At 44.4% G+C, this 15,993-nt stretch overlaps 1 non-coding gene and 1 pseudogene across 1 annotated transcript; both read right to left on the reverse strand.

The window, feature by feature from the left end:
- Positions 1-648: 648 nt before the first annotated feature.
- On the reverse strand, positions 649-766 carry LOC124803565 (annotated as a pseudogene).
- Positions 767-8,910: 8,144 nt separating this feature from the next.
- Positions 8,911-8,985, reverse strand: Trnas-uga. The gene has a single exon. It is a non-coding gene; the product is annotated as a tRNA-Ser (tRNA).
- Positions 8,986-15,993: the final 7,008 nt, after the last annotated feature.

Genomic DNA, 15,993 nt, shown 5'->3' on the forward strand with positions numbered 1-15,993 from the left:
AATACATGAAATGTTTACCAGCTCGAAATAATTCAGAATTGAGCCTGACGATTTACAAACCAACACACAATATGAAGAATGGGAACCGGTACTCTGTCTATTCTCCATTTCATAATGCAATCGGAAAAAGTTAGAGAATCATAGAGGCTGTCTATCGCCCAGTTTATCACAGACACGATGGAGTACCACACGTTACCACAGGCAGGTGTGTCTTCTTCCAGAGTGAGCATCCCAGTCCAGAATCACTCTCTTGAGCCCTTCATTCGAAAGCTCGCAGCCTCTACTTGACTCCCTTAGTGCTCCGCTACTATCTGCTTTTTTCTTTTCCTTTGGCAGCAGGCCGTCTCTCACCAAAAACAGAACATTCGTAAGTTCTACAGCAATGATTTGACTTAACTAGACCACTACCCAGATTAAAGTAATATAAAAACTAAACTAAACTCCTCCCGCACAGGCCATGAAGGCCCAAAGGTACCGACCGGCCGCCGTGTCAACCTTGGCCCAAAGGCGTCACTGGATGCGGATATAGAGGGGCATGTGGTCAGCACACCGCGCTCCCGGCCGTATCTCAGTTTCCGAGACCGGAGCCGCTACTTCTCAATCAAGTAGCTCCTCGGTTTGCCTCACAAGGGCTGAGTGCACCCCGCTTGCCAACAGCGCTCGGGACGTCGGATGGTCACCCATCCAAGTGCTAGCCCAGCCCGACAGCGATTAACTTCTGTGATCTGACGGGAACCGGTGTTACCACTGCGGCAAGGCCGTTGGCTAAAGAAATATGTTTCAACAATATTTAAATAAAAAAGTATTACAAACATTCAGTCACACTCAGATCACTTACAATAATTATAAATAAAGGCTTATTCATAAATAAACAAAACAGTATTCTTACGCCAATACGCTCACATTAAATAAATACAGACTGTCGCTGTGTATTGTTTAAAAATTATTGATGCCTAATTGACAGAAATGTTCTTTTGAAACGTTTTCACACATGCAACGGACCACTTCTTAAACTAACATGATTTTGTATTAGCAACTGTAAATAGTTAAAAAATATATGGTAGAAATAGTAAAAGTGTGACATGATATCACGTATTCATGCTGCATTCATTTGCTGCGCTATTTTAGTCAATATAATGTTCCGATAAACATTTGCATAATGGAAAAGATCTAAAAAACGTAATAAACTAACAAATGAAATAGATACACATATGTAGCTTTCAGGATTGACAGCTATAGAGCAATGCTATCATCTGAGATATCGTTTGTTAAAATGACATGAAGCGTTTATAAGGTGTTAATTCTAAGGTTCATTGAGAAAATATTTATTCGCCATGAAATACTAAGTTCTGTAGTTTTAAATTTACTGAAATTGTTGTTATGCCACTGGATGCACCTCATTTTTCTGAGGTCGCAGATGTATTCAGATTTGCTTCATTGTTTGAGTGTGAAATATTATACAGTTTCAAAAATCTGTAATATGGCATCTTTATGCTTGTCTGAAAGACAGACATTGCTAGTGCATTCATTTAGGCTACCAGCTGCTGCCTAAATTCCCAGCTTTGGGCTTTACCAATTCCTGTAAAGCCTTTGTAAAAGCTCTTGGGCTTGCCAGCAACCATCGCTGCGGCTGGACCGGCCGTCACACTTTGGCGGCTCTGAGGATGTCCACCGGCACCCACCCTCTCAAGCTAATTCATCTACGTCGTACCATTTTCAGGCGGCCGAATAACTCGCTGACATACGAGTAACGTTACACAGTCCATCAGGAAAAAAGAGTGCTTTAATTACACCTCACAGTCATTATGACCCTCACCATCATCTGATTTTTAGTTAAATCATGCTAGAAAATCGATCATCTATCAAATTTTCACCATGAGGAAAATATGGGAAAACCGACGGTTTCTGGTCACGTTCGTGGACTTCTCAAGGGCTTGTGACAGTATGCACAGATTAAGTATGTACAGCATCCTTAGAGAGCTTGGTATACCAATGACGTTAATAAATATGGTCAAAGTGTGCACAGCGGAGACAATAGCCAAAGTCAAATACCAAGGGGAGCTGTCCAAGGAATTACATATCAGAACGGATGTGAGACAAGACGTTATTTCAGCACTGTCATTTAATCTGGTCCTACAGAAAGTAAACCGAGAAATACCAGGACAGATTTATTGGGATACGCAGACGACATTGCAGTTCTAACAGAATCAAAGGAATTGATGGCGGAAACTGTAGAATGATATCCCATTACAGGTAGGGATATGGAAAAGGTAAAGATAAGAAAATTTTCTAAGGTGGGAAATTGGAAATACCTTGGTATATAGTTCAATAGGCAAAGTAAGTTAAATCACGAAATAAACCAACGTATTGGGAATTGGCCTAAAACTTATTTCCGTCTAAAGCAGATAAAGTCATCCAACAATCTGTCAATTAAGACCAAACTTAAAGCATACAATGCCGTGATAATGCTAGTATTGTTGTATGTGGCAGAAACCCTGAGCACAACAAAGAAGGATGAAGAGAACTTGTTGGTCTTCGAAAGAAAAATTATTAGAACAATCTTTGGGCCCGTCCAGGAAGGGAGCTCGTGGAGACGTAGCAAAACCCAAGATTGTATGAGCTGTTGAGGCAAGCGAGCACTGCGAGGTCGGCGCATGCTCTACAGGGTCCCCGATCGCCGATTTGATGATGATGGTGATGATGATGTTGAGAAAATCCGTAGTAAGTTACGAGCGCCAAATACTGGATCGCTTTGTGTTATCGTGTGATCAATATAATAATTAATTGATATCAATCAGTTTGCAATATTCATCACGGATCATTCCCGGGTATTGTATTTCTACACGCAGCATCGCATACTGCTATTTTCTTTTGTTTGAAGCGTTTTCCAAGTGTCATCCAGTGTGTTTTTAATTCCATACTACAATGTATGGGAAGTTGTGGAGTAAATTATCATGTTTTCGAATCATTTCGTCTATTTATTCTTGCTATTCAACACCAATATTGTTGATGACAACTACTACGTTTATGCCACACCTGCTATCATCTAGTTCACTCTTTAGCTCTCACAGACTATTCACAAAGAGTAAAATTTTAGTGCTAATGTTACTTGTAAAGAAGTTGGTGGTGGGATTTCTTGTCGGTAATGGAGGTTCCCAATAGCGATAACGTTTGTTGTTCTAGTTTTCGTTAACAAGAGTTCAGGGTCATCTACCGATTGTATAATCATAGAGACACTGTGTCAACTTTATTTAAACGATATGACACCCGTAGCACTATCATGTGTGTGTATGTGTGTGTGTGTGTGTGTGTGTGTGTGTGGCAGTAGATCAGAAACGAACTCCTCACCGCTGTCAGCGATATACGATCTTCATCCCATCGGCCCGTTTCCACTCCACTGCTCAGAAGTTCAGCAACAACTTTGTCACAACGTTACTTCAACGTGACTTGAATATCTCAAAGAGAATAAGGTGGTGGCAATCTCTGCAGGAGACGGACTCTTGGAGAGTCTCACACAGTCTCCTATGAGGTTCATTTCCGGTGAAAGTGCGGAGCATTACATTCAGGCGACGGCGCAGTTTCAGCCAAAAGGAAGGTTCTGCAGAGTAGTGCCAGAAATGGACGTCAAGGCACAGGCGATACGTCTTCTACGATTTCATGCAGTTTTGATGAAGTTGTCAGCGTTGGAATTCCATACGTAATCTAGTACCTAAATGCCATTACCTACAGCACACTAGATTTATGCAATTGCCGCTCTCTGTAGACGTTAGTCGATGGAAGTGCACTTTCCTAAATAAATACTTTGGCGTTGAGACACAAATATCTAATAAACTAGCACAAATTAATACCGAAATTTATTACTACAGCGATAGCTATGTCACGTGAGCAGAAATAACTGGTAACAGGGATAAAAAGATTAAAGCTGAGCAAGCTCTAGCCAAGTATCGGACAGCACTGCGACGAACAGTCAGTTCAGAACCGGAGTACTGTCTTCCGAGTTAAAAAAATACAAAAAAATCAGTGGAATAAAATATTCTGTCGACGTGTCCATTGACCACTCTCACACCACAATGAAAAACCTGTGCACAGAGTCAAATATTATTTTGTATTCCTCAGGGTCTGCAGCGTAGTAAATATATTGTAAAGACATTTTATGTACATTATACCAGGATGCTGCTATTTTTTTAAACTTTATTCGAGTGTTGTACAGATAGGCGATAAGCTTACTTCGGCTTCTTTGTCATTTTAAAGCGATCTGCAATTATCTAGCGCTATTAATATTTACAACTTTTACGTTAGAAATCTAATTGGTTTTGTAACAGTGTTGAGAGTACTTGCTTCCATATCACATCGTCGACGCTGTAGCTGTCAAATATTTATGCGTGTTGTATTTGCAATGCAGCCGGCCGGAGTCGCCGAGCGGTTAAAGGCGCTACAGTCTGGAACCGCACGACCGCTACGGTCGCAGGCTCGAATCCTGCCACGGGCATGGATGTGTGTGATGTCCTTAGGTTAGTTAGGTTTAAGTAGTTCTAAGATCTATGGGACTTATGACCACAGCAGTTGAGTCGCATAAGTGCTCAGAGCCATTTGAACTATTTGCAATGCAGATTTAGTGGTTATATATATATATATATATATATATATATATATATATATATATATATATATATATATATATATATATATATTCTCAACACTATAAGTTGCAGCTGAATAATTTTTGTTGAAATTTTCGTTTTCTATAAATTGGACAGCTTTGCTTGACGGAAGCCATCGTTATTGTCTGGTTAAATGTTTGTCTTTCTTCATCTACCGGCTTGTGTAGCGGTTAGAGATTCTTTTTATAGGTTTCTGTTGATTATCTTTGCTTATCATGTTACCTGCTATCGCGTTCTAAAATTTCGACGAAATTATGAATAAAATTTTTATGCTTAAGTTCAATCTGTTCGTTTAGGATTCCGCCCAGATATTTTCGTGTGTGTATTTCTGTTTCTTCTAAAAGTGTAATAGCTGGGCATTTAGGAGGTATATCTAGGATTTTCATTGCCATCGAACTGGTTTATGTTATTTTCTTCTGTTTTCAAATGGCAGAAAAATGTGTGTGTGTGTGTGGGGGGGGGGGGGGGGGGTTGTGTCCCTCTTTCTGATGTGCTCTCGATATCTGAAAAAAAATCAGTACTCTTTAGCCTTTACAGAATTTTTCACTATCATTAAAACTCAATTTATATAGTGTAAACCGGGGTACGTCTATGACTGTGATTTTGTTCTAAAGGAACGGATTTCTGTTTTCATTTTATGTGTGGTACGGTATGCCAATCTCACTGTAGTATTTTAAATAATGCATTTCGTCTGTCTGATATATTTCCCATGTACGTTTGTGGTATATATGTGATTGTCCGTTCTGTTGGTTTTTCTTGTTAGACCGATGTCGGTATGAATTTAGGTATGTTTGGGACTTTTATATTTTCTCATATTTGGCTGACTATACTGAGAGTAGAACTGTTTTACTGTGTCATGTATTCAATAGTCTCAAGTTCTTTCTGCATAGCTGGTTGTAGTAATGATACGTTACGTAATCGGTTAATAAATGTGTGCAAATGAGCATATTTACGCTATTTTTTTAACTTTATTCGAGAGTTGTACAAGTAGAGGATAAGCTTATTTCAGCTGATGTGATTCTTGAGTTTCTCCCGGCGTATTTGATAATCAAAATATCCACGGGTGTACAGCCGGTCTACAGTGTCCAACGGGCACAATATTTCGGCGATCATACATGTCACCATCATCAGGTGAACTGACGGACTGAGCTCCTGTGAACGTGCCGGTACGGAGATCCGTACGCTATGGCTGCTCAGGGGAACTGGGTTCGGTCGCGGCGGCGGCGGCAGATTTAAATACCCTCCGCCCGCGATGCACTCCCACCGCCGTCCGCGCCCCGCGCCACGGTCACGCGGTGGAAAAGATTCCGACGGCGTCTGAGATGACGTTGGTGTGATGCTCTGTCCGCCGTGGTCGTCACAACTACACGTTTGCTCGATTTACTCTTGATTAACCCAATCGCTGGTTCCCAAGCCTTGCTAAGATTATAGCCACAGTCACGGTTTATGAGGTCGTCATTGGTGCGAATTTCGATGGCCTCTCTAACAACGCTGTCCCAGTATCTCGACGTCTGTACCAGAATCCTCGTGCGTTCATACACCATAGCGTGATTTTCCGACAAACAATGTTCAGCGACCGCCGACTTGCTCGGATACATCAGTCTAGTGTGCCTCTGGTGTTCACGGCACCGATCCTCGACGGTACGCATCGTCTGACCAATATATGACTTGCCACATTGACACGGAATCTGGTACACGCCGGCCTTCCTCAAACCGAGGTCATCTTTGGCGCTCCCCACCAGTGCACGAGTTTTATTCGGAGGACAAAACACAGTTTCGACCAGGTGTTTCTTCAAAATGTGGGCGATTTTCCACGAGAGTGCGCCTGTATATGGAATAAACGCAGTGCCTACCTCCTCCCTCGTGATTTCATCCATCTCCACAGGTGTGCCGTAGTGGTTGGGTGGAGAGCACGTTGAATCTGACACTCTGTGTACCCATTGTTTCCAAATACAGTTCTCAGATGTTCCAATTCCTGGGGTGCGTCAGAGATAGTACGCGCCTATGTACTAGAGTTTTAAGTACCCCATTCCTCTGTGAAGGGTGATGGCAACTGTCTGCGTGCAAATACAGATCAGTGTGCGTTGTCTTCCGATACACCCCATGACCTAGGGTGCCGTCAGCCCTTCTCTTGACCAAGACGTCAAGGAAAGGTAATTTACCCTCAGTTTCAGTCTCCATAGTGAATTTGATGGTGGGGTGTATGGAGTTTAGATGTGTAAGGAACACAAGGAGTTTATCCATACTATGTGGCCAGATGACGAACGTGTCGTCCACGCAACAGAAAAAGCAAGTAGGTTTCCAATTGGATGACGACAGGGCTTCCTCCTCGAAGTTCTCCATGTACAAATTCGCTACCACCGGTGAGAGTGGGCTACCCATGGCGACTCCCTCCGTTTGTTCGTAGTATTCTCCACTAAAAAGAAAATACGTCAAAACTCACCATGATATCTGACTCATCCAACCTGAAGCGTTTTTATTTCGGCTGTTTTGTCATTTTCAAACGATCTGTAGTTATCTAGCGCTATTAGTATATACTATTTTGATGTTATATATCTAACTGGTTTCGTAACAGAGTGTCGAGTACTTGCTTACATATCACATCGTTGACGTTGTCACTGTCAAATTTTTCAGCGCGTTGTATTTGCAGTGCAGATTGAGTTCTTTTTGTTTACATATATTTTTTCTCAATAGTAGATGTTCTCAAATAATTTTTCTTGAAATTTTCCTTTTCTATAAATCTGACAGCTTTACTTGACGGTAGCCACCGATGTTTTCTGGTTATATATTTATCTTATTCATCCATGGACTTGTTTCGACGAAATTTTCAATAAAATTTTTATGCTTTAATTCAATCTCTTCGTTTAGGATTTGTCATTACTTGTATGTAGAAAGTATGAATAGGATTTTAGAGGATTTTCATTGCACGCTCGAACTGGTTTAAGTTATGATTTTCTGTTTTCAAATGGCAGAATAATAAGAAGTGATTTATGTCGGTCTTTTCTTTCATGTTCTCGATATCTGAAAAAAAAAATCCATTCTGTTTGGCCTATAGAGAATTTTTCGCACTCTTTGCAATTCGTTTTTTAAATACCTGGCTACGTGCATGTTGCTAACTTTATTTCACTCGAATGGATTTGTGTTGTGCATGGTACGATAAGCGAATCTCACTGAAGTACCTTTTAATAATGACTTTGATTTATCTGATATCTTTCCTACGTATGTTTGTGGTATGTACGTGATTATTCCTTTTGTTGGTGTTTCTCCTACTAGTTTTATTTCAGCATAAATTTGGGTATGTGTGGGATTTTCATATTTCTCATATTTGACTGATTGTACTGATATTATAATTGTTTTATTGTCCCATGTATTTGACGGTTTCAAGTTCTTACTGTACAACTGGTTGTAGTAATGGTAGTAGGTTATGTAATCAGTTAACAATTATGCGAAAATAAAAATATTTGTGTGTTGTTAGGTGACAAGAATATGTGTTAGTGCTGTTATCTGAGGTCGTCGTATGAGTGTCCCTAGTAGCAACAAAGCCACTGAGCTGGCAAAAAAGATTGGCAGAGGTGATCGTTTCCTAGCCTTTTAGTGCTATGGGTGATTACAGCGCATTGTGGTGCATGTAGGCTGCGGAAGGCACAGTTAGAGCCAAATGTTGATGCGATAATTGGAACTGAATTTTGTTGAGATGTCAGAGGTGTCCGATTCTCTTGGTTCGGGATGTGTTGTTAGTTGCTTACAGCTAGCCTAGAGGTAAATGGGTTGTTTTCTAGTCTGTCAGTGGTGGATTAGGTGGTTTGAAGTTCCGCGAGCGAGGTTCCTTCTTGAGTGCGTTTTGGTGGAATTTTGGGCCCCAACATTTACGGCGGACATCATTTGCTCGTTAGTTTGAATTGTCCCACACACAATTAAATATATCTTACCATTAGCCGATGTTTAGTGCACAATATAGTGAAGCAGAACCATTAGCGATCCGCAGGTATCTGAACTGACACTTTTAGTGTAAAGTAAGGAGTGGCGCATTTTGAAGTAGGGAATAGCAGCAGTTTGCAAAACGAAAGCGACTGCGGAGGCAGATCTTAACTTTGACTGTTAATTGTCAAAGAGTTGGTGGCATTTAGGATTTCTGTTTTCTTTTTAATTGTGTTATTACCGATTTTTGGGGAATTAGTTTGTTGAATGAGATTTTCACTCTGCAGCGGAGTGTACGCTGATATGAAACTTCCTGGCAGATTAAAACTGTGTGCCCGACCGAGACTCGAACTCGGGACCTTTGCCTTTCACGGGCAAGTGCTCTACCAACTGAGCTACCGAAGCACGACTCACGTCCGGTACTCACAGCTTTACTTCTGCCAGTACCTCGTCTCCTACCTTCCAAACTTTACAGAAGCTCTCCTGCGAAACCTTGCAGAACTAGCACTCCTGAAAGAAAGGATATAGCGGAGACATGGCTTAGCCACAGCCTGGGGGATGTTTCCAGAATGAGATTTTCACTCTGCAGCGGAGTGTACGCTGATATGAAACTTCCTGGCAGATTAAAACTGTGTGCCCGACCGAGACTCGAACTCGGGACCTTTGCCTTTCGCGGGCAAGTGCTCTACCAACTGAGCTACCGAAGCACGACTCACGTCCGGTACTCACAGCATTACTTCTGCCAGTACCTCGTCTCCTACCTTCCAAACTTTACAGAAGCTCTCCTGCGAAACCTTGCAGAACTAGCACTCCTGAAAGAAAGGATATAGCGGAGACATGGCTTAGCCACAGCCTGGGGGATGTTTCCAGAATGAGATTTTCACTCTGCAGCGGAGTGTACGCTGATATGAAACTTCCTGGCAGATTAAAACTGTGTGCCCGACCGAGACTCGAACTCGGGACCTTTGCCTTTCGCGGGCAAGTGCTCTACCAACTGAGCTACCGAAGCACGACTCACGTCCGGTACTCACAGCTTTACTTCTGCCAGTACCTCGTCTCCTACCTTCCAAACTTTACAGAAGCTCTCCTGCGAAACCTTGCAGAACTAGCACTCCTGAAAGAAAGGATATAGCGGAGACATGGCTTAGCCACAGCCTGGGGGATGTTTCCAGAATGAGAGTTTCACTCTGCAGCGGAGTGTACGCTGATATAAAACTTCCTGGCAGATTAAAACTGTGTGCCCGACCGAGACTCGAACTCGGGACCCTTGCCTTTCGCGGGCAAGTGCTCTACAAACTGAGCTACCAAAGCACGACTCACGTCCGGTACTCACAGCTTTATTTCTGCCAGTACCTCGTCTCCTACCTTCCAAACTTTACAGAAGCTCTCCTGCGAAACCTTGCAGAACTAGCACTCCTGAAAGAAAGGATATAGCGGAGACATGGCTTAGCCACAGCCTGGGGGATGTTTCCAGAATGAGATTTTTACTCTGCAGCGGAGTGTACGCTGATATGAAACTTCCTGGCAGATTAAAACTGTGTGCCCGACCGAGACTCGAACTCGGGACCTTTGCCTTTCGCGGGCAAGTGCTGTACCAACTGAGCTACCGAAGCACGACTCACGTCCGGTACTCACAGCTTTACTTCTGCCAGTACCTCGTCTCCTACCTTCCAAACATTACAGAAGCTCTCCTGTGAAACCTTGCAGAACTAGCACTCCTGAAATAAGGGTATAGCGGAGACATGGCTTAGCCACAGCCTGGGGGATGTTTTCAGAATGAGATTTTCACTCTGCAGCGGAGTGTACGCTGATATGAAACTTCCTGGCAGATTAAAACTGCGTGCCCGACCGAGACTCGAACTAGGGACCTTTGCCCTTCGCGGGCAAGTGCTCTACCAACTGAGCTACCGAAGCACGACTCACGTCCGGTACTCACAGCTTTACTTCTGCCAGTACCTCGACTCCTACCTTCCAAACTTTACAGAAGCTCTCCTGCGAAACCTTGCAGAACTAGCACTCCTGAAAGAAAGGATATAGCGGAGACATGGCTTAGCCACAGCCTGGGGGATGTTTCCAGAATGAGATTTTCACTCTGCAGCGGAGTGTACGCTGATATGAAACTTCCTGGCAGATTAAAACTGTGTGCCCGACCGAGACTCGAACTCGGGACCTTTGCCTTCGCGGGCAAGTGCTCTACCAACTGAGCTACCGAAGCACGACTCACGTCCGGTACTCACAGCTTTACTTCTGCCAGTACCTCGTCTCCTACCTTCCAAACTTTACAGAAGCTCTCCTGCGAAAGCTTGCAGAACTAGCACTCCTGAAAGAAAGGATATAGCGGAGACATGGCATAGCCACAGCCTGGGGGATGTTTCCAGAATGAGATTTTCACTCTGCAGCGGAGTGTACGCTGATATGAAACTTCCTGGCAGATTAAAACTGTGTGCCCGACCGAGACTCGAACTCGGGACCTTTGCCTTTCGCGGGCAAGTGCTGTACCAACTGAGCTACCGAAGCACGACTCACGTCCGGTACTCACAGCTTTACTTCTGCCAGTACCTCGTCTCCTACCTTCCAAACTTTACAGAAGCTCTCCTGCGAAACCTTGCAGAACTAGCACTCCTGAAAGAAAGGATATAGCGGAGACATGGCTTAGCCACAGCCTGGGGGATGTTTCCAGAATGAGATTTTCACTCTGCAGCGGAGTGTACGCTCGGTCGGGCACACAGTTTTAATCTGCCAGGAAGTTTCATATCAGCGTACACTCCGCTGCAGAGTGAAAATCTCATTCTGGAAACATCCCCCAGGCTGTGGCTAAGCCATGTCTCCGCTATATCCTTTCTTTCAGGAGCGTTAGTTCTGCAAGGTTTCGCAGGAGAGCTTCTGTAAAGTTTGGAAGGTAGGAGACGAGGTACTGGCAGAAGTAAAGCTGTGAGTACCGGACGTGAGTCGTGCTTCGGTAGCTCAGTTGGAAGAGCACTTGCCTGCGAAAGGCTAAGGTCCCGAGTTCGAGTCTCGGTCGGGCACACAGTTTTAATCTGCCAGGAAGTTTCATATCAGCGTACACTCCGCTGCAGAGTGAAAATCTCATTCTGGAAACATCCCCCAGGCTGTGGCTAAGCCATGTCTCCGCTATATCCTTTCTTTCAGGAGTGCTAGTTCTGCAAGGTTTCGCAGGAGAGCTTCTGTAAAGTTTGGAAGGTAGGAGACGAGGTACTGGCAGAAGTAAAGCTGTGAGTACCGGACGTGAGTCGTGCTTCGGTAGCTCAGTTGGTAGAGCACTTGCCCGCGAAAGGCAAAGGTCCCGAGTTCGAGGCTCGGTCGGGCACACAGTTTTAATCTGCCAGGAAGTTTCATATCAGCGTACACTCCGCTGCAGAGTGAAAATCTCATTCTGGAAACATCCCCCAGGCTGTGGCTAAGCCATGTCTCCGCTATATCCTTTCTTTCAGGAGTGCTAGTTCTGCAAGGTTTCACAGGAGAGCTTCTGTAAAGTTTGGAAGATAGGAGACGAGGTACTGGCAGAAGTAAAGCTGTGAGTACCGGACGTGAGTCGTGCTTCGGTAGCTCAGTTGGTAGAGCACTTGCCCGCGAAAGGCAAAGGTCCCGAGTTCGAGTCTCGGTCGGGCACACAGTTTTAATCTGCCAGGAAGTTTCATATCAGCGTACACTCCGCTGCAGAGTGAAAATCTCATTCTGGAAACATCCCCCAGGCTGTGGCTAAGCCATGTCTCCGCTATATCCTTACTTTCAGGAGTGCTAGTTCTGCAAGGTTTCGCAGGAGAGCTTCTGTAAAGTTTGGAAGGTGGGAGACGAGGTACTGGCAGAAGTAAAGCTGTGAGTACCGGACGTGAGTCGTGCTTCGGTAGCTCAGTTGGTAGAGCACTTGCCCACGAAAGGCAAAGGTCCCGAGTTGGAGTCTCGGTCGGGCACACAGTTTTAATCTGCCAGAAAGTTTCATATCAGCGTACACTCCGCTGCAGAGTGAAAATCTCATTCTGGAAACATCCCCCAGGCTGTGTCTAAGCCATGTCTCCGCTATATCCTTTCTTTCAGGAGTGCTAGTTCTGCAAGGTTTCGCAGGAGAGCTTCTGTAAAGTTTGGAAGGTAGGAGACGAGGTACTGGCAGAAGTAAAGCTGTGAGTACCGGACGTGAGTCGTGCTTCGGTAGCTCAGTTGGTAGAGCACTTGCCTGCGAAAGGCAAAGGTCCCGAGTTCCAGTCTCGGTCGGGCACACAGTTTTAATCTGCCATTAAGTTTCATATCAGTGTACACTCCGCTGCAGAGTGAAAATCTCATTCTGGAAACATCCCCCAGGCTGTGGCTAAGCCATGTCTCCGCTATATCCTTTCTTTCAGGAGTGCTAGTTCTGCAAGGTTTCGCAGGAGAGCTTCTGTAAAGTTTGGAAGGTAGGAGACGAGGTACTGGCAGAAGTAAAGCTGTGAGTACCGGACGTGAGTCGTGCTTCGGTAGCTCAGTTGGTAGAGCACTTGCCCGCGAAAGGCAAAGGTCCCGCGTTCGAGTCTCGGTCGGGCACACAGTTTTAATCTGCCAGGAAGTTTCATATCAGCGTACACTCCACTGCAGAGTGAAAATCTCATTCTGGAAACATCCCCCAGGCTGTGGCTAAGCCATGTCTCCGCTATATCCTTTCTTTCAGGAGTGCTAGTTCTGCAAGGTTTCGCAGGAGAGCTTCTGTAAAGTTTGGAAGGTAGGAGACGAGGTACTGGCAGAAGTAAAGCTGTGAGTACCGGACGTGAGTCGTGCTTCGGTAGCTCAGTTGGTAGAGCACTTGCCCGCGAAAGGCAAAGGTCCCGAGTTCGAGTCTCGGTCGGGCACACAGTTTTAATCTGCCAGGAAGTTTCATATCAGCGTACACTCCGCTGCAGAGTGAAAATCTCATTCTGGAAACATCCCCCAGGCTGTGGCTAAGCCATGTCTCCGCTATATCCTTTCTTTCAGGAGTGCTAGTTCTGCAAGGTTTCACAGGAGAGCTTCTGTAAAGTTTGGAAGGTAGGAGACGAGGTACTGGCAGAAGTAAAGCTGTGAGTACCGGACGTGAGTCGTGCTTCGGTAGCTCAGTTGGTAGAGCACTTGCCCGCGAAAGGCAAAGGTCCCGAGTTCAGGTCTCGGTCGGGCACACAGTTTTAATCTGCCAGGAAGTTTCATATCAGCGTACACTCCGCTGCAGAGTGAAAATCTCATTCTGGAAACATCCCCCAGGCTGTGGCTAAGCCATGTCTCCGCTATATCCTTTCTTTCAGGAGTGCTAGTTCTGCAAGTTTTCGCAGGAGAGCTTCTGTAAAGTTTGGAAGGTAGGAGACGAGGTACTGGCAGAAGTAAAGCTGTGAGTACCGGATGTGAGTCGTGCTTCGGTAGCTCAGTTGGAAGAGCACTTGCCCGCGAAAGGCTAAGGTCCCGAGTTCGAGTCTCGGTCGGGCACACAGTTTTAATCTGCCAGGAAGTTTCATATCAGCGTACACTCCACTGCAGAGTGAAAATCTCATTCTGGAAACATCCCCCAGGCTGTGGCTAAGCCATGTCTCCGCTATATCCTTTCTTTCAGGAGTGCTAGTTCTGCAAGGTTTCGCAGGAGAGCTTCTGTAAAGTTTGGAAGGTAGGAGACGAGGTACTGGCAGAAGTAAAGCTGTGAGTACCGGACGTGAGTCGTGCTTCGGTAGCTCAGCTGGTAGAGCACTTGCCCGCGAAAGGCAAAGGTCCCGAGTTCGAGTCTCGGTCGGGCACACAGTTTTAATCTGCCAGGAAGTTTCATATCAGCGTACACTCCGCTGCAGAGTGAAAATCTCATGCTGGAAACATCCCCCAGGCTGTGGCTAAGCCATGTCTCCGCTATATCCTTTCTTTCAGGAGTGCTAGTTCTGCAAGGTTTCGCAGGAGAGCTTCTGTAAAGTTTGGAAGGTAGGAGACGAGGTACTGGCAGAAGTAAAGCTGTGAGTACCGGACGTTAGTCGTGCTTCGGTAGCTCAGTTGGTAGAGCACTTGCCCGCGAATGGCAAAGGTCCCGAGTTCGAGTCTCGGTCGGGCACACAGTTTTAATCTGCCAGGAAGTTTCATATCAGCGTACACTCCGCTGCAGAGTGAAAATCTCATTCTGGAAACATCCCCCAGGCTGTGGCTAAGCCATGTCTCCGCTATATCCTTTCTTTCAGGAGTGCTAGTTCTGCAAGGTTTCGCAGGAGAGCTTCTGTAAAGTTCGGAAGGTAGGAGACGAGGTACTGGCAGAAGTAAAGCTGTGAGTACCGGACGTGAGTCGTGCTTCGCTAGCTCAGTTGGTAGAGCACTTGCCCGCGAAAGGCAAAGGTCCCGAGTTCGAGTCTCGGTCGGGCACACAGTTTTAATCTGCCAGGAAGTGTCAATTAGTTTGTTGTTGACACTCGAGTACTAAGTTTGACAGTAATTATGTATTAGTGTTGACATTCAAAGATCATGTTACCTTTGCTACACATTACGACCAACTGACAAGCTATCTAGAAGCTCTGGTTACGACGTATTTTTTAAACGATAAATGATTTAGAACGTAAAGATATTCATAGCTATCTGTTACGTTTAACTATTCCTCAGAAAAGAAAGAAAGAGAGAGAGATTTATGATAACTCGTAACTACTGCCAAATTAATTTCTCTGCAATAGCATTGAAAGATATTGCTATATGACGCGAGGGAATTTATTGCAATGAACAAATAACAGCGATGTGCTGGATGGCATGTGTTCTCGGGTGTTAGCGCAGCAGGTAGTCCAATAGAATCCATTGTGACGATAGTACGGTGACGTACTCCGTCTTTGCTACCCACAGGTAAAGAGTACTCAAACATGCCACCACAGTACAAATGTTAACGATGAGATATGGAAGTAAGCAATCGACACACTGTTACAAAATTAGTCAGATGTATAAGAAAAAATCGTATATACTACTAGCGCTACGTAACAGCACATGGCTTGAAAATGGCAAATCAGCTTATCCCATAACTGTATGACTCTCGAATAATGCCTCAAAAATTGTAGAGTCCTGGTATAATATAAACAAAATGTCTTTACAAAATATCTACTACACTGCAGGCCCTGAGGAATGCAAAATGATGACATTATTGTCGTACAATAACATGGGTAATTTTCTGTGATACGTATGCCTACTTCGAAAGCGCTAAATTCAACAAAATGTGCCTAAGAAATAAAGTAATCCCAGCACATGTTTTCATCAAAGAAACAAAACCGAATTCTAGATTACAATCATGAACTATTGAGCATGATTATGGATAGAACACGACTTTGAGGACAAATTAGCATTTAAAAATGTTTTAATAACTTATGTTTGTATCTCACTTGTGACTTACAAGAAACCCGTTGAGTGCGACGTTTCAAGTTCAATCTTCATTGAGTCTCCTTTTAAAGTGCTG

Source organism: Schistocerca piceifrons, chromosome 6 (assembly GCF_021461385.2).
Source record: "Schistocerca piceifrons isolate TAMUIC-IGC-003096 chromosome 6, iqSchPice1.1, whole genome shotgun sequence".
Classification (NCBI taxonomy): Eukaryota; Metazoa; Arthropoda; class Insecta; order Orthoptera; family Acrididae; genus Schistocerca; species Schistocerca piceifrons.